The sequence below is a fragment of the Grus americana genome, chromosome 1 (assembly GCF_028858705.1).
Source record: "Grus americana isolate bGruAme1 chromosome 1, bGruAme1.mat, whole genome shotgun sequence".
Taxonomy (NCBI): domain Eukaryota; kingdom Metazoa; phylum Chordata; class Aves; order Gruiformes; family Gruidae; genus Grus; species Grus americana.
Window position 1 is genome coordinate 6,360,325 of NC_072852.1, and position 25,483 is coordinate 6,385,807.

The following is a 25,483-nucleotide window of genomic DNA, read 5'->3' on the forward strand; positions in this document are numbered from 1 at the left end:
ATCATAGAAGGCCACCAAGTTTGTCAGGCATGATTTGCCCTTAGTGAAGCTGTATTGGCTGTCACCAGTCACCTCCTTATTTTCCATGTGCCTGAGCATAGTCTCCAGGAGGGTCTGCTCCATAATCTTGCCAGGCACGGAGGTGAGACTGACCGGCCTGTAGTTCCCTAGGTCTTCCTTTCTTCCCTTCTTAAAAATGGGGGTTATGTTCCCCCTCTTCCAGTTGACGGGAACTTCGCCAGACTGCTAGGACTTCTCAAATATGATGGAGAGTGGCCTGGCCACTTCATCCGACAATTCCCTCAAGACCCGTGGATGCAACTCATCAGGTCCCATGGACTTGCGCACCTTCAGGTTCCTTAGATATTCTCGAACCTGATCCTCTCCTACAGTGGGTGGTTCTTCATTCTCCCAGTCCCTGCCTTTGCTTCTGTGACCTGGGCAGTGTGGCTCAAGCATTTGCCAGTGAAGACTGAGGCAAACAAGTCATTGAGTACCTCAGCCTTCTCCATAACCTGGGTAACCAGGTCAGCCGTTTCATTCTGGAGGGGACCCACATTTTCCCTCGTCCTCCTTTTATCACTAACATACCTATAGAAGCTTTTCTTGTTGTCCTTGACATCCCTGGACAGACTAATTTCTATCAGGGCTTTGGCTTTCCTAACCTGATCCCTGGCTGCTTGGACAGTTTCTCTGTACTCTTCCCAGGCTACCTGTGAAGAATAATTAACTCCCATCTAGCTCGTGATCACAGAGGAAGCTGCACAATGCTCTTAGCGACTGCCATAGAGTATCGATATGCAAGAGGTAGCTTTGAAATGGATTGTTTAGATGCCATAACAGCCCCACCAGGGTGGCCTGAAGCTCCTTTGTCCTGCCAAGAGACTTCTTCAGGCCATATTGCACATGTAAATTGTAATGGTATTTCCTCTCTGTTCAGCAGAAGTCAGTGCAAACTAAAGGTGACCTGAACTGGTTAGCTAGTCCACTTTATAACTCAAGACATAACAAAGAGCAAACTAGATTTCCAGAAAGTGCTTCCTCTGAATATTGAATATACTTCAAGAGTGCTATATACAGCACCTTTTTGGTTTATAATTAGTCATAAACCACTAAAAAATTTATTGTCTAGAAGCAAATATGACTTTATTTGTATTGTCTCTTGGTGATTGGCATGAAAGTTGTGAAAGTCTCACTGGATAACAAAATATAATACCTAAATGTCTTGATTTGTTTTTACTGGCTAATATAATTTTCAATTCATGACATGCTGTATTTTTAATTATGGCAGGGAGGAGACCTTCCAAACTGTCTTAGAGAAAGTTGAAAAAAATTTTAGTTATCAATTTTTTTCCCAGGGAAGTTTTATTTGGAAATGAGATGTAAACAATGTTCCTGTTCCATACATCTGTTACACAACATCTAACAATATCTGAAAGCCTTCCAGTCCCATATGCAGTGATATTACTAACTTTTTTCTGTATATTTTGTGTGCAGCCCTCCCTCTGAATTAAATGTATATGCAATAGAATGCTTTGTACTCTGCGTGTACAGAAAATATGATTTATGTGATATATTTGTTAGAGGAGGCAAGTTCAAAGAAACATATACTGCACATGGAATGGTTCTTGCTCCTGTGGGATTGTGATTCAGACACCAGACAGCAACTGAAGCTCCATCTACTTCATGTAGCCACCAGCTCTAACTTTTCAGACTTATTACGTCAGTGATAATCACAGTCTTTCTTTCAGCATATTCTTTCTTGCTCACTATCTTTCAAATAATGTTCTTCAGAAAAACTAAGCAGCTCCTAATTTCTTCTCCTAAAGCAGCCCCAGATGTGCTTTCCATCATCCTTTATCCTACCCAGCTTATGACAGGCCAAATGGTAAATCCTATTTTTCCCTGTCACTTTGCAGTGCTCTGACCTCACCCTTCCTATTTCTGTTTCTCCTCCTGAACAGTCTTAAAGAGCTCCAAGACCCAGCTGCCGAAGACAGCACCTACAATACTTCACACATCATTATTCTCTAGGAACTATTTAATGCAAACACACTTATCTAGGTACTTACAAATGTCAGCATAAATTCACCAAGCAGAAATTGTGTCAAAACAATCTAGATGCCACCCACTGGAACGGGAAGGTTTGGGGACAGAGGGGAAGCAGTTGAAAGTAGATCATTTGACTTTTTAGTACAATTTTTGACATTGCCTTATGTGATGTTCTCACAAGGAATATTAGGAGAGAGAAAGTGCAAAATCACTTGAGTAATTCATCAACAGTAGCTTGTTATCAAATTAGAGAGAGATATCAAGCAGAGCTTCCAGGGACTTCAGCTCTACTTTAGATTGTATTGAGAGTCTCCATTAAAACCTCAGCAAGGGAGTAAAGACTATGTTCACTAAAACCGCAGATGACACAAATCACAGAGGGACAGAAACCATTCTGAAGGACAATATAATACCCATAAAAATCTCAATTGTAGTTCTTTGGCCAGTTTTAGATCTTCTGGAAAGATCCCAAAGGATAGTGATGGTAATGTTTAAATTTATTAGGGTTTATTTAACCTAAAGCCAAGAATTCTAAAGGGGATATGATAAGTGTTAAAGATATGAAAGGCTATTAGAAGTAGAAGCTGATGCAAAAGACAGAAGAAGGTATCTTACATTGTGACAAAAAGAAAGATTCAGATTAGACATTAGAAGCAGTTTCTAGCAAGGAAGACAGTAAAGCTCTGGAATAAATTGAGAAGAAAGGGGGTAGAGTGCCCACCGGATTAGACAAGCATCTATCAGAAATGATGTAAGGTGAAGTTGGTCCCAACTCAGAGAAAAGACATTTCCCACCCACTTTTACATTTCATTGTCTCTACTATCGTAGAATTTGAGTGCCTACAAAACCACTACCACATTTGTCCTCACAGCAAGCCCTTTAGATAAGGAAATAAATTATTTAATTTTTGAAATGAAATGAATGAAAGGAAATGAAATGTGCCTTTAGCAAAGGCACAAAGAAGCTGCTAAGACTCAGATCCAAAAGGTACTCGGGAATCTCACGCCCATTGACGTGCTGGTGATCCCCAGAAAGTCTAGAAAAGTACTAGTAACTTACTTAAGTCTCTTTTGTTCATTTTAGTATCTGAGCTGCATCAGTGTCCTTTGTTCCATTTCATGTCCCAAGAGGAAAAAAAGAGACAATTCCTATTCTCCTAATCTATCACACGTAGACAGGTTAGAAACACCGTGTATGAAATAATGGATCTATTAAGTAGTCTATAAGCCAATATATAGGTCTCTTGGAAACTTTACAGAGCATTTCAACTTTGATCATAATTTAAAAGGTGGCATTTAATCTGTATCATGACTGCTCTCCTTTCTCCTCTTGTTTCTCATGAAAAGTGGGATAAGATGCCTTTGAAGCTAACAGCCATCAAGATATTACATTAATGCTACATTGACTCAGACCTTCATCCTTCCAAGGTGTATAAATTGAGTTTCATGCAGGCAGGTATGTGATGAGACCTTTCAAAGGAGATATCTGTATGCTTGTTATCATCACTATTACTCCATGTGTCCCAGAAAGGCATCATTGTGGAACATAGTAAGCACAGAAATATGGGACTTGGGAGTTCAGACTGATGTTCCTGTCATGACCTTGGATCTGTTGTTTCCCCTTGCTGTGCCCTAATTTCTGCTTTTATAAATTGAAATAATGACTACTTTAATATCTTCAGATGAAAAGCATTGCCTGAGAGACAGTTATTGCTATTATCTTTATCAGGGTTTTACTCGGGCAAAATATTTTCCACCCATAACTGCCAAGCGATTACAGCTTAAAACAGGTAAGACAGTATAGGTAGGAAACAAAAAGCTTTATCCTCATTCTACAGAAACAGAGACACACAAATCAAGTACATTTCCTTTGGTCGCAATGGAAATCTGCAGCTAAATCAGGGATCCACTTTGCAAGTCAGTGCCTTAAGCACAGGCTTTTCCAGGTGTTCTCTCTGGACATTAAAGATTTAGTGGGAGTTTTCATGAGAGAGTGGATTTGTTCCAATATGCATGGCTAGAATTTTTCCCTTCCTCTCGAGTGAGCAGAAAACTGTTTGCTGATAGCTTGCTGGCCTGCCTGACACCCCAGAGGTGACCATATAGCAGTAAAGCTGCACAGATTGTAAATTATACAGATCCTTTCATCCTATGAAACAATAATCAAAATCTTACACAGTTTTTCCAGCAATGTATTTGAATGGAAGGTGCAGCAGAAGGAAACAGTACTTGCTGCAAGGTGCCAGGGGTTTGGAAAAGTCCCAGGGACAAAGCATGCCCATCCAGAGGAGAAGGATGAGTCAAATATTGAAACTGCGACAATGGACAGGGGCATAAATCCTCCCTGTTCTGCACAGCAGCTTCCTTCCGTTGTCACTCTCTGCACAGAGACCAATGGAGTAATTGAACATTTAACTGCTGTTACCACATTGCACACCAGGTTACTCTTTTTTCTCACTGTCACTTTCTCTCTACCTTTCTTGTTTCTGAATTTCGTTTCTTCAACATTTCATTCCCTGCTGCTACTCTCCCTTTGCAACTTAGTGGACTTCATTATGGCTGCCAAGCCCCATTCCATTCACCGAAATGATAATGTCTACATAATATCGCTGATACTGATGTATCAATATAGCTCCTTCACTTCCACAAAGTACACAAAGATTGTGGTGCTCGGACTTCTGACTCACTGTTTCAGGCTGTTGATATACCTGAAGTGCAACAGACTAAATATCATATACTTGCTTTACATGGAAGGCTACCTTTTCTTTGAATGCTTAGGTCTTGGAGGCCATGTAAACATAATACGCTACTGGATCTAGGCCAGGAACTCCAGGTGGGATCATCTGTGCTCATAAAACATTTTATGAATGCTCTTACTAGAAGAATTAAATTTTGAATAGCATTTCCTGTGTACCTAGTGCATCTAATCCATCAAAGTTTTTCTGTTCCAGCTCCCACAGTAGTCAAAGTTTAAGTACTCAGCATAATCTGTTTCTACCATCAAAGAATGAATGCCAAGAAATGACACCAGTGGCTTCCTGGGCTGCATTAGGCACTGCCCAGCTCTGGGCTCCCCAGTACAAGACTGAGGTGGACATACTACAGTGAATCCAACAACAGGCCATGACGATGATGAAGGGACTCGAACATCTTTTTTATGAGAAGAGACTGAGAGACCTGGGACTTTTCATCCTGGAGAAGAGAAGGCTTATGGGGATCTTATCATTGTGTATAAGTACCTGCTGGTGGGCAGTAAAGAAAAGGGACCCAGATTCTTCTCAGCAGTGCCCAGTGACAGGACAAGAGGCAATGGGCACAAACTGAAATACAGGAAATTCTATTTAAATGTAAGAAAAACTTTTTGACTGGGAGGATGACTGACTACTGCAACAGGATGCTCAGAGAGGTTTTGGTGTCTCCACCCTTGGAGATATTCAAAAGCCAACTGAACATGGTCTTTAGCAACCTGCTGTAGGTGACCCTGCTTTTTAAACACGAAGGTGGACTAGATAAACTCCAGAGGTCCTTTCCAATCTCAGCCATACTGTGACTCTGTGTTTCTGTGAAATAAAATATTTTAGTGTGGGGAAAAATCAGATTTAATTTAACTGTGTCCCCAGGGAACCATAGTACATTATTATATCATACAGGAGCTGGGGGAAAATAAAGACTTGCAAATTCTGAACACCATAGGAAACTAATACCATGAGAACAGTGGTCTGAAGGGTACATCCAGAGCAACTGCATTCAGTCCCCTGCTTTTCCAGGTCATCATTACAGATAATTCCTATTCTAAACTTCTTTATTATAAATTAGGTCCAGGCAAATCCAGGAAGACCAGGTATTTCCAAACTGGAAAAGGGAATCCAATGAGGACACTTACAGAGATATTGGCCACACTCCCCCACTCTCCAAAATGTCCCTGAGGCAGGATGACCCTTCATGTATGGTGTGGCTGGAACATGGGGGAAAGGTGAAAATTGTGTTGGAGTTTGAGACTTTGGATTAAGAATATTGTGTAAAATAAAGGAAGCTAGAGATGAGAAAAGGAGGTCTAGGCATAATACTCTTCTTGCCATGGGTAGTTCTATTTCTTAGGCTAGCTGAATGAAACATGTATTGTCTTTTTACTGTTAAATACTGTGTGGACATCTAGTACAAATATAGCTTCACTAAGGGTAAATTGTACCTGACATATTTGGTGGCCTTCTACGACAGGGTTAACGCATTGGTGGATAAGGCAAGAGCAACTGATGTCATCGACCTGGATTTGGGCAAAGCATTTAACACTGTCCCACTCAACATCCTTGTCTCTAAATTGGAGAGACATGGATTTGATGGATGGACTACTTGGTGGATAAGGAATTGACTGGATGGTTGCACTCAAAGAGTTGTAGTCAATGGCTAGATGTCCAAGTGGAGACCAGCAATGAATTGAGATCAACACTGTTTAACATCTTTGTCGGACAGTGGGATCGAGTGCACCCTCAGCAAGTTTGCTGATGACACCAAGCTGTGTGGTGTGGTCAACTCACTGGAGGAAAGGGATGCCATCCAGAGGGACCTGGACAGGCTGGAGAGGTGGGCCTGTGCGAACCAGATGAAGTTCAACAAGGCCAAGTGCAAGGTCCTGCACGTGGGCTGGGGCAATTCCAAGCACAACTACAGATTAGGTGGAGAATGGATTGAGAGCAGTCCTCAGGAGAACGGCTTGGGGATGTTGCTGGACAAGAAGCTCAACATGAGCCGGCAATGTGCACTTGCAGCTCGGAAAGCCAACCGTGTCCTGGGCTGCATCAAAAGAGGTGTGACTAGCAGGTTGAGGGAGGGGATTCTCCCTCTCTGCTCCACTCTCATGAGACCCCAGCTGGAGTACTGCATCCAGCTCTGGGGTTCCCAGTACAAGAAAAATACTGAGCTGTTGGAGCAAGTCCAGAGGAGGACATGAAGATGATTAGAGAGCTGGAGCACCTCTCCTGTGAGGACAGGCTGAGAGAGTTGGGGTTGTTCAGCCTGGAGAAGAGAAGGCTCCAGGGAGACCTTAGAGCAGCCTGCCAGTAACTAATAGGGGCTACAGGAAATCTGGAGAGGGACTGTTTACAAGGGCATGGAGTGACAGGACAAGGGGTAATGGGTTTAAGCTGAAGGAGGGTCGATTTAGATTAGATGTTAGGAAGAAATTCTTCCCTGTGAGGGTGGTGAGGCACTGGCACAGGTTGCCCAGAGAAGCTGTGGATGCCCCTAGATCCCTGGAAATGTTCAAGGCCAGGTTGGATGGGGCTTTGGGCAACCTGGTCTAGTGGAGGGTGTCCCTGCCCCTGGCAGGGGGGTTGGAACTAGATGGGCTTTAAGGTCCCTTCTAATCCAAACCATTCTATGATTCTATGATTCTATAAGTAATGTCCTTTAGATCCATTAAACAAACAAATGTGGGTTTTGCACAGTTACAAAAAGAACAGGACTGAGTAAAGAGTGTTTATGGGCTGTTAATAACACAATGTTGCAATTTGGGCTTCCTTTACAAAATAGTGCCCAGTATCTGCTATCTCATGATAAATAGAAGCTGTATCGCATGACACTTGTGAACAATGGGTGAAAGGGATATTAGAAAAATCTCATTTATCTTCTGCTTTATTTCTTGATAGAGGTCCTTGTCACCATGGCTATTATGTGACTAGCCCTAGAAAGGCCACCTCATTAGTTTTCTTTATCAAGATAGCAAAGTCTCCTTTAAAGGGACAGCACTTAGATTTTAGATTCGAATAGAAAACAGACTGCATTGTGTGAATGTGTTGCTACCTCTGTTTTCACTGCTTAAATACGTAGCTTGTTTCCATAGCTGTCAACCAGATGAAATTAACACTCCTGTGATGAGGAATGTGTCCCTGGAACAGAAATATAAAACTGGAATTTTACGAGCAGATTGCTTGTATTTGCCTCATGCATTTCTTTAATGCATATGGCATTTCTTTAATAAACAAACACACACTGAGGGGAAAAGAAAAAAATGAAAGCAACTTTGTGTAAATTCTTTAAATCTATTTTCCCCTTTGTCTCTTCCACTCAAAAATACATCTTCCTCTTGTCTGACAACCACTTTGAAAATTTTCCTCTGTTGCCACCAAAGCAGCCATGTGAGTGTCAACAAATCAGTAATGATTTAGAATATGTCAAAGGAAATTCAACATTTTTGTCTCCTTTCAAAAATCTTAATGACAGGTAGATAAAGTTGGACGACACCATCTCTATTGGCTTTCTCTGAGTTTTGATGGGTATTTTTCATAGAACAAAAGAGCTTGCTTCCTTTCTGCAGCAGGCAAGGCAGTGGAAGAGTAGCTGCAAAATCTGACAGTGCCAAATAGTTGTATTAGCCATGTCCAGCTTTCTGCATAATTAAGAATGGTTTGGATTTGGGGGATATAGAAGATCAATTATTACAAAATATCTTTTTTTTTCTCTGTTCTGAATTATGATATAATAGTAATTAACTCTCAGAATGCACTGATAGCTTTAAATAGGTGATTAAAAGTACCCTCTCATTTGATAATTCACTAGAGAGGTAAGAGGACACTCAATGAATCTGACAATACTATTAGCTTGCTGTATAAATCACAGTGACTTATTTCACTGCATTTTAAATGAAGATAAAATATTAAAATGCAAAAAAAAAATTGCATTAATACAACATTAAGGTTAGGAATTTTAAGGCACAAGATCAGGAAATGAAAAAGCTAAGGCTTTTTTAGTAGTAATCCATATCAGGTGTGTATTTTCAACAAGTAACCTGAGAGATACATGTTGTATCTGAATACATTGCAAATATCCTAAAAATAATGGGCCAACTACCTTTGCAATGAATAGATGCAAATATAAGGAGTGATAAATTCCTATTTGAGTTGTATTTACAGTTTTGAATATGCAAGAATAGAAACGGCAGTGTGGGGTTTTCCTTGAAGTTGTTTCATGCCCTACTGCAAACCTTTGCATTCCTTGTTGAGTGGCTTATTTCTGAAGTGAACCTGTGCTCCTTTAATGCCAGTTTTGTTACTCCTCTGCTATCAGTGATTTTCTTTTCCGAATTTCCTCTTTATTAGGAAATAAAGGAGACTGAGATAAGAATGGAAAAATGAAGACTATAGCACTTCCTTTCTCGGTCTGTTCCTACCTTTCTAATAATTCAGATGTTTTCTCTAGGAGTTCTTTTTATTTTAGGGTCTTTGAAAGTCACATTCCTATTCCGTTGGAGTACAACCATTCCACTCGTGAGTAAGTTTTGTGCCAGTTAAACTGTGTCACATCACTAATACATATCACATTGGTTACTACATTGAGTAGATCAGCATGTCATTAGTGACGGAGGCATATGAGCTGAAGAAATCAAAGAAGCATCTGAACTTACAATCATTTTCAGTTGCTAATGGAGACAGCCTATCGACCCTGAACACTAGTGTTCAGGCCAAAGCCACAACAGCAGAAAAAGATGAGAGCTAGTGCAAGTCTGTAGCAGCTTAGTCTAAACAAACAAAGCAAAGTGGAGGAAAAAGCTGAGAAAATGGAATGCAGATGTGGAAAGATAATGGGAATAGCCTAAAAAGCACAGAGTGCAGCTAGATGATGCTGGGAACAGAATCAGCTCCAGAGACTCCCAGTTCAGGGCATAACCTAGGAGGTTTCTTGGGTGGCCACTCTGGGAACCTATCCAATTTGTTGATCTTTCACAAGCCAGTCTAGAATAATAAATAAATAAATAATAATAATAAATAATAATAATAATAATTTCTGGGTTTAAAAGACACTTGTTTGAAATAATACTGTCCTTGGAGAGGGGAAGGATATTTTAAATGTCATTGCTACCTGCTATTGCATATATTGATCATCCTCATGGTCTGGATGACCAGCACACAGAGATAGACCAGCCGGTATAAATACCATAGGTACTCGTTACATCACAAATCTTTATCTATTTACCTTTCAGAACATTAGATCGATCTGCTCTGAACTTTGCTCTTTTCGCAGTCATAAGTATTATTGTTTCCCATTCATAGCAACTGCAGAAATAGCAGGGGTACTGCTGACGGAAAGACCGTGACCTTACTTATTACACCACCTGTGTACTCTTGAGAACCCTATAATTGAAACATTACATGTTGACTCACCTTTTTCTTATGATGTATTGTAACTTCTCAAGGCTAGAGGTTTCAATCATGGATTTTCAGAGTTATATCAGTGAAACAGATTTTAAATCTATTCTACTCTGAGAGAAGCTGATCCTCCTCGAGAAAATCTCTCTTTCCCAGGTTTTTTTATTTCGTTAAAAAGAATGTTCTAAACAATTCCTTTTTCTCTTATAGCCCAGTTTATTCTTTAAAAACATTTTACTATAAGGTTTTCTATTAACCAGGAAGGATTCAAAACTATAGTTGGGCCATTCAGGACTCCAAGCATATCAACACTGCGCATCCTGTTCCTCCTTCATAAGACTCTATACCTTTCTTACACCCCATATAGATATAAAAATATGCTCCTGCTACTACCACATCTTGCAAATGTTGTCCCCTCTCTTTCACTTGTGTCCTGCAAAGCCTCTTGTGTACATGTTACCTTCGGTTCCTCTCTGCTACTATTCCCAAAAACAGGGATCCAGGAAAGTGTATAAGATGTGCTCATCTGTCAGTGGACATACTACACTTGTAGAGACAGCCTGTAACATTCGTCTTCTCAGGCGATACCTCCTGATGGGAAGCAGTTAGACCATCTGCAGATCATCCTCCAGGACATTCACCTGATGATTTAATATGAATAGTGCATTGATCTAATAAAACCTATTAGTCCTGTGGGATGAGATTACTATGGAGAGCAAATATGTTTCTAGCTTGACTAACATGCTTGACTAAATATATTTTTGACGTTTGGCCTTTGTTCTATCAGATGCTTGAAGGATACCAATAGCCAGAAGACATTTATCCCAATGAACTCCACGAATGTTGCTCATTTACTGGGGCTTGCTGCAGTCTCATATAAACAGCTGAGGATGAAGGAGCATGGAGTATAGCTCATCTATCTATGGCAGCTTTCCACTCCCATTGGGGAAATCAGCTCTCTTTGCTAGCAGAAAGCCCAATGATTAATGCATTTTTGTGCATAGTCCTTACAACACTAGCCAAAAAGTAGGAGGGACTTCTAACGACAACTGTTTCTCTAGCTGTGGGAAATGTGTTCCCTCTACACTGATGCATAAAATAATCTTAATGATAACCAAGCAATGATTTGGACCTTCCGATCACCCTGGCTATTTTTTTTTTCCATATTTCATCACTTTATGCTAGTTAATTACTAGTTAAGAACCCTGCTGAGAAGCATGTCACCTCCTGTAACTCTAGTTCAGAATATGTTACAAGAAGTTACAGAGAAAGCTACTAACAGGTGAGAAAACACATCTGAAATTTTCTCAGATTTTTGAATGCTTGCTCACCAGATAACTGGAGAGCTAATTACAAAAGAAAATTAAATCATTGATAATTGACTGTCTGGAAGCACTGATATTACTAGGCTGACATTATTTATGTCCTGTACACCTTTACACACAATCTCCCCATTGCACATAGTAGTACCTTCTGGATATTTTATGGTTCAGTATTGTGGAAGGTTTCCAGAGACTATTGAGAGGACACTAGATAATATAAAGTGACATGGAAGAATTGAACCCAATTCTTGGCTCTGACAATTGCTTGACAGGTAAATGGGCACAAGTTCTAATTCCTCAAGTATAGTTAGGTACTTAACACCTACTGATTCCGTGGTGAGTTAGATGCCAGAATAAGTTCAGGGATCCCAGTCTAGATCTCCATATGACAGCTGGGATTCTGTTAAGAATCTCAAACATTTTGAAATCTACTAAGGTAGTAGTAAGGAATTATTATGGACAACAATTTTGAGTGAAAATATTTAATTCCCTTAATTCTTAAAAAAAAAAAAAAAAAAAAAAAAAACCTCTTATTTTTGAGAAGGGACATGTCATTCCTCACCTAAAATTCCTGGCATCATTTCCAACTTCTTTCCTCTTAATAGAAAGATGTTCCAGAACGCTGCTTCCGTATTTTACGTATTTTAAATAATGAATGTCTTCTGAAAGAATGCATGAAAATTATGCTTGGCTTTGGTTACTACAGAAGTTAACATAAGCTACTTAGATTACTATTAGAAAAATGTTATTCAAATGTTTTTACAAACGTAAGTCCATATTGAGAGCTTGATCATGAATGGCTTTTGTTCTTCAAGTTCTTCTTGACCTGCATAATCCTTTGGTTTAAATTCTTGAGGGAAAATAAAAGCGCATTAAAGAAATTATTCTCTGTATACAAATAATTTTTCAATATTTGCATAACGAAGGAGTAGTATTCCTATTATGCATTGCTTTCTTCTTTCACTGAAATATTTCTTCACATCCAAAAAATATATAGCCTCAAATCATGAAGGTCTAAAGTTTGACAATGTGTTAAAACACTTTCACAGCAGTAATTTAAAATAAGCTGTACCACTTGCTACTTTTTCTGTCAACCAGAAGATTACAAAAGATTTGCAAAGGGGAAAAAATACACCCTGCCTTTTTTGCTGGCCTATGTATAATTTCCTAACTGCTTTCTACTTTTAAAAAAGAAGAAAGAAAAGAAAAGAAAAATCAACACAGTAAGAATAAGGGAAATCTCAGAAGGTATCAAAGAAATCCACATTCTACTGAAGAGACAACAAGGAATTCCAAATTTTGAAGAATACTCTGCTACCAAAGCAGCAAAGCCAGACTGAAGAAAGGGAGGAGACATTTAGCATGTTCATAGTGGCATGAAAATGCAAACGTAATGTATCCTGCCACTGTGCGGCTCCTTTCGTCCTCTAGAGTTTAACCCGCATAATACTGTTGATGAATGTGCTGCTGTTATTGATGAAGTTAATGGTTCTGGTATTATTAGTTAATCAGTAGAGATTCCCATTTTCAGATATCCTAGTATTCATTCTCATAGATGATTATCCTCAGGAGTATTATAATGGTTTGTAGTCATCAGCTGATGGTAATTATGGAAGAAAAATATTTCAGATGAAAGAGAGATGGAGACTGAGTGGATTGAGCAAGGTCACTGAAGTGATTTGGGGATTACTTTACCAGTCCAATTCCCATCTCATTCCCATGTGTGTATTCTGCATGGTGTACTCTTCTCTTGAAGACACAAGCCACAAATACGACTGTGCAACTTTCCCCTTTCTGTGGGAGTGTGGTAGTGTACTGCCACCCTCTGCTGGAAGATACATGGACCAAGCAATTTATCCACATCCCCATAGCTATTTAGAATGAACAGTATGAATTGCAACACATTTTCTTGTCAGATATAGGAAAAAAATAAGGAATGTGGAAGGTTAATTTGACATCATGCTTTAAAAAAAAAGAAAAAAAAGGAGGGGGAAGGTTTTGAATCTGTTTGTAATCAATTTTATTACAAGACTAATGTGCACCAAGTACATAAAATTCAGTTCCTACAGCTATACCAAAGGAAGTAAGGGCAAGGAGAATTTTCATGGAATTTGGTCAGGGAGCTTTCATGTTACTGGTTGCGGAGCTGTGGACCTCTAGGGATTCCTTGGTTGCTTCAAACTTTAGAAGCATTATGAAAGGACTCAAACAAGCTTCCAGTTATAACTTTTTGCAACACTTCTAAACCCCACTAGAGAACAACTGAAGACAGAATGAGTCACAAGTTCAGCTGCTGTCCTCTCTTTATATGAACCAAGGACTACTTGGTATTATTCAGGTTATAAGCCTGAATTTCCTGCTTTGTTACAGTGGAATCAAAGTCTTTTGATTTATAAAAGCTAATAAAGGGTGTGATGAGATGGGCAGGGATAAAGTATTTAAACAAGATCAAGAGATCAACAACTTTGTTTATGTATTTGTTCCAAAGAGGTGCAATAATGCCCATGTTTTTAAATGCAACTGATGAAACTGAGCGCCTCCATTTCTGCTTGTGCACTTCGGTGGTTTAAATGTAGGTAAATGATGTTCAGGCCTCTCTGAGTACCAGACTTCTCCAAAATATTTAAACCCAATACCAACGGGCTGAAAACCACTAATCCCCTCTGAAAACTTAGGTTTATTTTTCCATCATCACTAATGCACAGGATGAGTTCAGTTTCTAAAAAAAAAAAAAAAAAAAAATTGAGCTATTAAGATCAAATTCTGACCATATGGGAGTTACAAGAAGGTCTCAGTGCAGGAATATTCCATCATGTTAATTGATTACTGCAATATGTTGCACATGAGGAGAAGGAAGGAAAAAGAACGTTATGAAGATGTTCCAGCAGGTCCCATCTTTGAGTAATGCAGATCACTGAGGATTTATTGCCCGAGAATTTACTGCTTTTATTCACATTTGGCTCTGATTTAAGGATCTGATTGAGATTCTTGAAACAAATGGTAGACAAAACCTTGATTGTACTTGAGCTAAGTTCTTTACAAAACGAAGTTAACTATGAAAAACAATACTTGGCTTATCTGCAACAATCAGATCTTTGCACCTAGCAGTCCATAACTGTTGTAAAACACTGACTTAAATGGCAGCCTGCCATTCACTATGGTAGTTTCATGGTCATAGTCTATGTGTGACGGCCTAAGATTTTTTTCACTGGTAATGCTTAGAACTTGGATTTCTATTAGGTAAGCAAAAATAGCATTAGTTTTCATAATCACCTAATTGTAAAGTATTGTCCACATTTATTTCTAATCCAGGCTGCATTCATTATTAATTCTGTCCAAAAATGCCTTCATTCTTTGTGTTTGAACCTTAGCTGTATGCAGCAAAACAACAAAATGGAGGCAACTACAGTGTAAGGGAAAAATCATGACAGTTTGGGAGTGAAAGTGTAGCACCAGGGGAAAGTTAGATTAACATTAAAGCTCAGTATTTCATTGTCTTCACTGATAATTTGGAATTTAAAATCAATTCAAATTATTAACACGAGAAAGGTTTCAATAAGATCATGGTGACTGGACTTATGAGCCATCTGTGCCGTATACTGAAGCTTAACTGCATTACCGTGGTCAAAGTACTGAATTAAAGGGAGTCAGGAGGGGGACAAGGGAGGAGACACAAGAGGTATAGCCTCTAAAACCTCTATAAATCTAACCTCCCCCCTTCCTACCGCCATCATTAGATTCCTACTCTGCCACTGAGTAGTCTCAGGTAGGGCTTTAGCATTTGACAAATGAAGGCAATTTGAGGATTTTATGCTTGTGGATACATTGTAGGACTTACTGTGTGACTTAAAAGCATTTTTCTTGTAAATCAAATATTACCTTGGAAAATAACAATACCGGCAAATGAAACCAGTGAGGTGCCACTCAAGACTACAGTCCTGCTTTAATCATGTTGCTCTTTGAGAATGTAAAGCTTTTAATCATGCCAGGCTGCCACGTTTTGGGTTAAAATTCATGGGAATTTACAGATATTATTTTGGCCACTGGAGAGCTCACTTATTAATACAACAGGACTCTACTGAAGTCATGGAAAATTTTTGCATTATTATTTTTTGAATGCACTACAATGACTACAAAGTTCAGACCTACCTGAGCTCATACGTGACAAAGTTAATGAAAAAATAAGCTTAATTTGCAATGATTTTGCCTCTTTTGTTCTGTATTTTGTCTGTGTGCCATGCATCAGCGACAGATTCAGTGTAAAACCAGCATATTTTGATTGCTTCATATCTTCATAGCAATAGCCTGTGTTGACTTTTGCATTAGTGCTCTAACCTTGAATTAATAAATATAAAAATGAATTCTTACACCTATGCTGTTTTCAGTATCCAATCAAGGTCAATGTGGTCTTACGATAGGACACAGGCCAACAGTTAACTGCTTAGAGTTACATTCAGTAAGGCACTTCTTAATCTTTCAGATGAATTATCAGACAACAACCCATGAGACACCAGTCCAAAATATAAACCCAGCACCATTAGAAACTAGTCTTGTGTTGTTTTTTGCCTCCTAGCTTTAAGGGCAAAACTTGTTTGGCAGCAAACATCAAGGGCAATTTCTCTTTCCCTCCCCTTCTCTGCATTTATGCAGTTCTATAGCATCGGGAAGGTTCAGAAACCGATAGGGGTGGACAATGTATATAGCATACCGTTATAGATACATAACCAAACAAAATTAGAAAACGGTACCAACTAGTTGCTAGTGCAAATAAACACTGGAAAGACGCGCTTTAGTTTTATGAGCATGTAAGTCTGATTTTACGGAATACACTGCATGAAAGTCTAAGCCTTTTGAATATTCCTTCAGCAGTAATATTCCTCCTGTGGACAAATCTTTTAAACACCTTATGCAGCCATCACTTCATGCAAATCAGATTTTCAGAGGTGCCATGTGAGAACACATGCATTAGATCCAAATCCACCAGAATGCCAGGGATAAAACGTATGCTGCCGAGTCATGGGAAGATCAGAACAGTTTTTAAAAAGCAGTCTTTCTAGAATGTAGATTCATTTCTTCATAACACCATTTTCCAGACAGATTTATTTCTGAGTATCAAGTTTTGAGTTCATCTTAGTTTGTATTTCCGAACCTAAGACTGTCAGCCAGATATTTGAAAAGCCATCTATTTCTCAGACATTTAAACTAACCTATTCATGGATATGCATGGCTTGTAAACCTACTTCTGTATACCAATCTTAATGAGATTTTGCTCTTCAGCCTTCTAGTTACGGGCAAAACAATCTGGTTTTGTGACTCCAGCGTGTATGCTTCGAATGTGAAATAGATTTGCACGTTTCTGTCTCTCACGTTTGTATCTCGGTGACAATTTACATTATGCACAGAGAAACACAGTTTTAAATCAGTAATAAAAACACTTTAATGTCACTTAATTGTCTGGATTTCATCTGTTTTCAGTTGTGTGTAAGCACACGGTCTAGAAAACAGAGTTCTCAAAAACATCCTATGTAATTGTTAACAGCAATCATTAATTAACCAAATTCAATTAGTTAACGTTAAAGGATTGTATCACCATAATTCTAGTCGTCTAACCTTTAACAGCTATGAATTATTAGCCCTATGAAGTTGCTTATGTATAGTCTGAGAACTCATCTTCAGACTCCCTAGGTGCTTGCTACGGACGTGCTTACATGACTGCCAGTGCCTGAGCAGCCGCACTCCGCTGACATACCTCTTGCCAGCTGACCCAAGTTATCTGACCTTCTGCATGCTCCATTCTTATCCCATTTGTAAAACAAGGCAAATAGTCTTAAATCACCGCCGTGTTAGCTTAAAACATTTTAATTTGCATTTACAAGAGATGACGAATGCACTTAGAGTCAAATTCAGTAGGAGTTTATCAAAGAACCATCATTTACAGTGAGCAAAAACATGTGAGCACAGGACTAGATGACTTCCAGAGATTCTTTCCATCCTAATTATTTTCTCTGAAATTATGAGAGTTATGTAATTTAGTGACTAAAATACATCAAAGATTTGCAAACAGTGTACTCTGATAGCCAAGAAAAGTAACCAGAATATCTCAGTTGGAGTAATCATCACTATGTTAATATTATCATACATCTTGTGTGAAGGAACTTATTTGACAGAAAAGGGATTTCGATCACTAATGAATAAGGTGCCTACAAAAAAGGGTTATATTGGAATATCTATAGCCCAGACTAGCTGACCAGGTATGTCCCTGAACTGCATGTGTATTTTAGTGCTGCCAAATAATCTCTTAAAGCTTACCTGGAACAAGAATAAATTGTTGAGGAAGGAGATGTGGGAAGGGAAATAAAACTCACTGGTAAGGTAGAGACTATAGCAAGGTAGGGTATAGCCCCAAGCTCCTGATTTGTTATTGGACAATATATATTTTATAATGACATGATGCTTTTTCTTCATAGACTGGTGGCCTCATCCATTTCTGATGAAAGCCTGACTCTCTAACTATGAAGGCTGAGCCAACCCCCGGAATTTTCCCATCACAAACAGACTGGGAAGCCCAAAACAGACAAATTGGGAAGTCAGATGGCTCAGAGGACTTAGTCCCACACCTGTAACGCTTCCTTATCTCATGTTCCTTGAGAATTACAAATACATGTGCTCTACAAAGTTAAGCCAAATTAAAATGGTTTTATTATTGATTTAAAAGATTCAAAGACTTCAGAATCATATGCAGAACATTCACAGTGTGAGTCACAAATTGAATTCATGTTTTTAAAAGAAAAGTCTCCATTCAGGAAAAAAAAAATCAATTTTTTGAGTGTAGTAGGCAAGCAGGTCAATTTGTTCAAGGAAACTTCAGAGCCCCGTATTGTCTGGGTTTAAAAAAAAATTTCACTTAATTTAAAAAATTTAAATAATGTAAATTATGCTTTCATCTGATTTCCAATGTGAGTCTGTCAAACACTTGGATTGCACCAAAGTAATCGGCTTACAGTTGTTTGTGGGGGTTTTATTTAGCTTGTTTAACCTCCATTATGTCGGTATTGAAGAGCCCATTTGACAGTCTAGTTCTGTGTAGGCAGGCAATGAAGAGGATGGATCTTGCATTAGGTGGCAGGACACAGCAGACAGAGAGGAGACAAATGAGAAAGGTCAGAAATGGATATTCATGAAGCGAACAGCCAGTAGGAGAGGAAAAAGGACTTTTTCAGTTCATGGCTCACTCAGTTTACAAAGGAGGAAACAAGTCAAAGGCACCATACCAGAAAAGGCTTACCATCTCACTTGTTAGTAGCTTATGTGGGATGTGTAGGAATTGCCTTACATTCCTGAAACAAACCTATGTTTTAGCTGAACACCTGCTGTGATGGTTAGGTGTATTGTACAGAAGTGGCCTCTGGACCAAACCTGGATGGAACTTGAGCAGTAGGGACAGAAGATGAAGAACAGCAATAGAGAGTTAGCTTGACAGGATTAACTTGTTACAAGGTCATGATCCTAGATAAAAATCAAACTACTAAAATCAAAGGGAATAAGCTGCTTGAGAACTTTAATGTGGACATATTTTATTTCATTTTGAGAGTCTTTCAAGCCACAGCAATGTGTATCCAGACACCAAAAACCCCACAAAATCCCCACAAAAAGCCCTCACCAGTCTACAAAACTTTATATGCCAATAATTTTGACGTTAATATTAGCTACTCAGTAATAAAATCCTTGGTACTTCCACCCTTGTTTTTAGCATTTTCAGAAACAGAAAAAAAACAAACATTTGTGAAACTGGTCATGGTTTACCTTTTCTACTTCTTGGGGCTTCCTATCACCAACACTTAGCTGAAGATTTTCATGGACTGCGTGTTCAAGTAGGATTATGCTCTCCCAAGTGTCCTGAATAAGAAACCTAGAGCTTATGACTGGGGCAGCCCGAGAGACTCTACATTGCCATCAAACTTCTTTCTTGTATGATATGAAGCTGGAGAGCAAGTACAATGCTACTTTGTATTTAGGTTAACAAAAGGAAATAATCTGGTTTAAATATTTTGTATTGACTGGACAACAGTGATTTTCTGTGTCGCTCCTATCCAAATACTTTTCATTCCCTACGTTATGGAGGTAATAATCCTTCCTAGTAGCCATTGGCTTAGGTTTAATCAAAACATCATTTCTCAGGTGGGATAATATCATTTTCTGCAATCAGACACCAACCCAGGCACCATGGGGATAGTAATAGTACATACTACTCCGTATATCAATAATTTCCTTTCCATGCAGCTCGGATGGGCAAGGTCTGCTTAGTACCTGGGTTATAGCTACGGTCCTCAGTAGTTACATGCACACTAGTGACCAAAAGAAATAAAATTCAGTCTGGTCATTTTATAACGCCTTTTTGAGTCTCATGGTATCAGTAGCATGTTAAACTTTTGCTTTCTAAATTTAGAATAGACACATTGAGTGCGTATTAAGAAACTGCCTAATGTTTTTGTCTTGTTCATGTATAAACCTGATTTTGAGCATGCAAATAAGCCTTTTGAAGTTGTGGAGAATTTGCATGTGACACTATACATACGCTCTAGTGATGTGCTTTATCGAACTGTTAATGATTTTTGTCCTGACCATTTTTAATGCCCATTCTAGCACCTGTCATGCATGAAATTCCTCTTACTGACACACTTATGTGGATAATCTGGCATTTAACTCCTATCATTGCGGAGTCAGGTGCATTCTGCTTTCATCTTTATTCTAAGCTAATACAGTGTTCAGTGATTGCCTTTATCAATCTCCCTGCACTAAATTTGAGTATACTCACTGAATAAACCGCACTATAAACAACCTGTTTGGTACAAAGATGAGAACTGGATCCTTTTAATCCCAAATTGTTATTACTTCAGGCCCCAAACGTGTAATTTAAGGATCAAAGCCTGAATTTCCATCATAAATGCAATTCAATAACAAGGAAAACTTGAATGATTTTCAGATAAATAAAATCAGGCTAAATCAATGTAAACCTATAACCATTCCTCTCACATCATTTAGTGTATTTAATTTCATTTTGTATTTTTCTTTGTTAGGTCTACAAATAGAAGGAGCTCAAGGTGTTAATCAGCTGAACAGGTAAGGGTCAAGTTTTCCATAGGACTTCAGAATTTCATATTAATTATTCTATTTTCCTACTCTCTATAATATAAGATTATAATAAATTTATCATATAAGATTATAGTTTAGTTATCAGATCTCGTTTCCAATTTCTATTTCTTATTTACACTAATTTTGCACATTTTTTTCTATGTGTTTTATGGTCTTTTAGGCAATTTTCATAGTTCCTGTCAGTTATTTCTCATATGTTTAGTATGTGTTGTTTTCCTTGTTTTAGCAAAAAACAGCAACAACAACAAAAAAAAGGATTATCAATAAAATATTAGTTAATTTGTAAAAAAAAAAAAAAAAAACAAAACACCAAACCACCCAACCGTTGTTTGATGTGAATTGAAAAGTTGGGAAGCAGTAAAATAGTAAAATATATGGGATAGATCAGCTGTATAAACATCGGAAGTATATTGCCCAGAGTTTTGAACACAATTGCTGCATTCTCTCTCCCTCACTTAAATATACACAGATGCATGCAACAAGATAATGCGTGCAATTTTAATATAGTCTACCTGTGAATATGCAAACTTTATCAATAGAATTTAATCAATAACCGGAATGGAGCTGTGGACTCCCAATCTATGGTTAGATTACACTTTTTCTTTCTATAATAAAGATTTAATTACTGTTTACAAAGGCTGAAAAGCTAGAAGAAAAACGGCAGCTAATGTAAATATTTACTTGACCATCAGTTAGTAAATACATAAATCTTTTCTTCTTTCCTTAGATATTCAGCTCTTTTCAACAGAATAACAAGGAGTAGGTAAGTTACAATGATAAATTATTCTTTCCAGTTTCATATTCTATTTATAGCCTTTTCATTCATTAGAGTTTTTAATTTGTTTTGGGTTTGCTGGTTTTCACGCTCCCATGTATTTTTTAAGAAATAATTTATTACAATTCATATTTCTTTCTTTTCAAAATTATAATCCAATTACTTTCTCAGTAAACAAGAATTCCTCCTTTTTATGTGAAATGAGCTACCAGCAAAAGTGGTTTCTGATTAGACAAGCTAATTTTGAAAGGACAGATAGAATCAAGCAATGAACTGGATAAAAATAATAATGGAGCATACCTTGTTAGATAACAAATGGAACAGACTTTGGAGACAATTAATGCAGGAGATACTTAATGCTGAGCTATGTTAAACAAGCTTTGTCTTATTTGCTGCTATAAATCATAGTTAATTTCCTTAAATAATGTACTATAACCACCTAGCTAGCACCACGTTTCTGTAAACACATGCCACTGTAATTCTCTTTGTTCTTTCCTGCTTTGCGTGGAAACTCCAGCACCCTTTGCAGGAGGATGTGTGTGTATATAGATAGATATGTATGTATGTACATATATATGTATATACGTGTGTGTGTATAAATAGATAGATAGATTGATTGGTCGATCGATTGATCCAATAAGGGAAAATGGTCTAACAGCGTTCAGGATGAATACTGCAGGAAAATGGTTGGTAACTTCATCCAAGGGATAAACATGATTTATTTCACATTGGGTTTCCGAACAACTAAATTACAGACTGTGGGCTGTTACTTGCTGGGCTTGATTGTGTTTCAAGTCTTACTCTAAAGTAGCATATTTTATTGGGCTGTTGGAAAAATTGTATCAGAGTCAGGTGGATGAGAGATAATTTTTCCTGCATTCTTTGCTGCATATATTGAAGTTCTGGTTTTAAGAAGCAGCATAAATAAGGGTTTTTTTGGAGTGAAAACCTGGAGTGGTAGACTTTTGAGAGAAAAAATGCCTATTAGTCTTATCCTCTCATGTTCTGGAAATGAGCATATGTGTACATATGTCTAAAGAAAGAATCAAGTTAGTATTAAAAATTTCACTGGCCCATATTTTTGCCTTGCCCCTTCCAATGGAAACAATCTTCAAAGGCCAAACTTTGTCAGACTCCAGAGGTCAAGGGTAAACAATATCAGGTTTAGGACTCTGAAAATGCATACAATATCATCACAATGAAATTTCAAGTTTCTAGTACAGATATATGATCCTGACTCTGTCTGTTCAGCTTTTTATTCAGCAGTTAAGCAGCTGGCAATTTAGTTGGGAAAGATAACATGTAGGCACATATGCCCGTACTGCGCGTCTGATGGTTTTTGCTTTATCTGAAGCTAGAGAAATTTTACGTAAGACCTCTTTGTCTCACCTTTAAGAAATAGAAATAAATTTTCTTTATCTTCCCTTCGCAATATTACTTCCTGGGCGATTTTCAAGACTGCTTTCAAACAGTAGAGAAACACTATGTGCAACTATTAAGAAATCAGAGTTTGACATAATTCTCTGACTGTATATTGTATGATTGTATTTTGTATCAAACAGCAAAATTTTCTGCTGTGAAAGATTCACTTATACTACTATTTTTTCATCAGCTGCCTTCAACTAGAAGGTTGCTGAAACAAGCACATGATACACAGTGGTTTAAAAAGGAACTGGACAAGGTTATATAGAGTCAAGATGCATTTCCTCAGCAACACCCAACTCTGAAGGGTGTGTAGGAAATGCTTCATTTTGTCTGGAAAGACGAGGAACTGAGTGTTGAACTTTCTCATAAGATTTTGGGAACAAATGACACCAAGGAGTCAATGCAGGACTTCAGGAGCACATCCAGGCACCACGGTTGTTTAAGGATATTGTCCTCCAGGCTACCTATAGTCCCAGTCCCCATGTTTGCTGTCAAATTGCTCCATCTTCTTTCTGTGGCTTTATCTCATTAGCAGGAACTGTGCTGCTTTCTCTTTTATGATCTGTGAATGTCTCAGAGTCATATGGAAAAACAACACTATAAAAAACTTTCAACAGTTTCGCATGGAGGATTCAGTCCTCTCAGCACCTTTACAGGTTCTTTTTCTCTTCCATGAAACAAGGAAAAATGGAAACAGAACCCTTATCCAAGTAGCTACTCTTGGTTTTGGGTAGCCAGGTTCTTCCTTACAATGAGGGACCTCTGTAGAGAGTGGGTTTGGACAGAGATGTGTCAGGCACTATGCCTCAGTGTCCTCCACTTAAGTCAATCCTGCCTTCTCCAGTCTAAGGAATAGCTCTTTACAGTTGAGTTGGAATAGCATGTGATCATTTATACATATGAGTAAGCAATGTTCCCCCACTAGCATAGTATCCAACTCAGGCCTAAGAAAGAGACATCAAAAAGGCTTTATTTTAAAGGTCTAATGATTTGTAAAGACATGAATAGAAAGGTAGCAAATATCACCAGTACCATAAACAGCCAATCTCTAATCTTGAAGAGGGGAAGGGAATCATAGGTCTTTATCCCTTTCTAACAAATGTTGTAGATACAATTTATTTTATTTTTTTTTTTAAACAAAGGACTGCAATCCCTGTTGGGGACTCATACGCCATGACAGTATTCAGAATAAACTCTTCTCCTGTGCTCTCACAAATTGTGTGAAACCAATCCTTCTACTTTTATTTGTGCTACAAACTTCAGTTTTTACATAATGCCTTAATATTAAGAATATCAATAGCTTTATTTTATTTTTCAGCAATCAGGCAAGTGATCATGTGGAAGTTAATTTTTCTCAGTGATTGGTAACCTGTTTCTAAGCATTACCTACACTAAAACTTTTTTATTTACTTCCAGACACTTCCCCTTATTCACTTCCTTTCAAAGATTATACCAACAAATCCCTCTTATCTCTCATGTCTGTATCTGGAAATCATCTCTAACTGCCTTCTCTCCCTTACTCAGCCAAATTGCACTTTAACACTCATCCAGTCAAACAACTTCATGGTTTCAACATCTGAAATCTCTTTCTCTGTTTTTTTGTGTCCTTCTCCCATCGCCACATCCAGTGCTTCCAGCTGTCTGTTACTCATGCTATAGTGCATGTCTAGAGCTACAGCCACTCTCATTTATCTACTTGTTCCTTCCTCTACTACATCAGCCTCCCTTTTGTCATGGCTTTCTGGATGTACGCTGCCAGAAGAGTACAAGATGTGCAAGGCTATGCTGGGAGGTAGAGCCAAGCCCAGAATATAAACCTCCAGCACCGCATCAAAGTGCATGAGATTGGATTTTTAATATGTGTGATGTCAGGATTTTTGGGTATTGTTATATAGCATCACCATTCTTTGCTTTTGAACCCTTGCCTAATTTTGTAACATTTCTCATCACCTCTATCTCAATTTTCCTTTAAGACCTTGTGATTTCCTCTTGAGAGCTCCTTACAAGAAAATTCTTGCCAGGTTTATTACATTTCTGGCCTTGTGATTTCTCTTAGAGTACCCACTCCTATCTTGTCACTATCCTACTTACTAATTGAGCTTAATTTTATATAGCTTAGAGTCCTCGTGCATTTCAGAAGTCCTTAAAACATCAGACAACCACTTTGTCAGAGAACCACTCACAAATGCAGTTACAATTGAGTGCTGCAAGTGTTAGTAAATATGACTGAATCTCATCTGGCCTGCCTGTTCCTGTTCACGCTCATTATATATGTATTCAGTAAAGAAGAAAAGTGAAAGGTCATCTAGGTTTGTGGAAAGATAGGTTTCACTCAAGATAGCCATTGCATAATTCTGCGTGTTTTATTTGTAAGTTGTGTTTTCATTTGTCATGGGAGATGTTGCCAGGAAAAAGACTTTTGCCTTCTCATGCCTGAATCAGACCCTCTAGGCTGTTCATACTCCAGTCAAAAGTGACACAATTAAGTAGTTGCTGTAATATTGGGGTTTTGTTGTTGTTGTTGTTTTTGTTTTGGGGTTTGGGGATTTTGTTTTGTTGGGTTTTTTTGCTTAGGCTTATGTGTAGGCCAGGGTTTCATGCTGCCACAGAGCAAA

The 25,483-nt window shown here is 38.2% G+C and overlaps 1 protein-coding gene across 1 annotated transcript in view; it reads left to right on the forward strand.

Annotated features, from left to right (window-relative positions):
* Nucleotides 1–25,483, forward strand: part of CELF2 (CUGBP Elav-like family member 2) — a 577,644-nt gene that overhangs the window by 85,702 nt on the left and 466,459 nt on the right. The window contains exons 2-3 of the mRNA XM_054819652.1: nt 20,593–20,635; nt 21,396–21,431. The gene's annotated coding sequence lies outside the window, so the exon portion shown is untranslated. The remainder of the gene's footprint in view (nt 1–20,592; nt 20,636–21,395; nt 21,432–25,483) is intronic.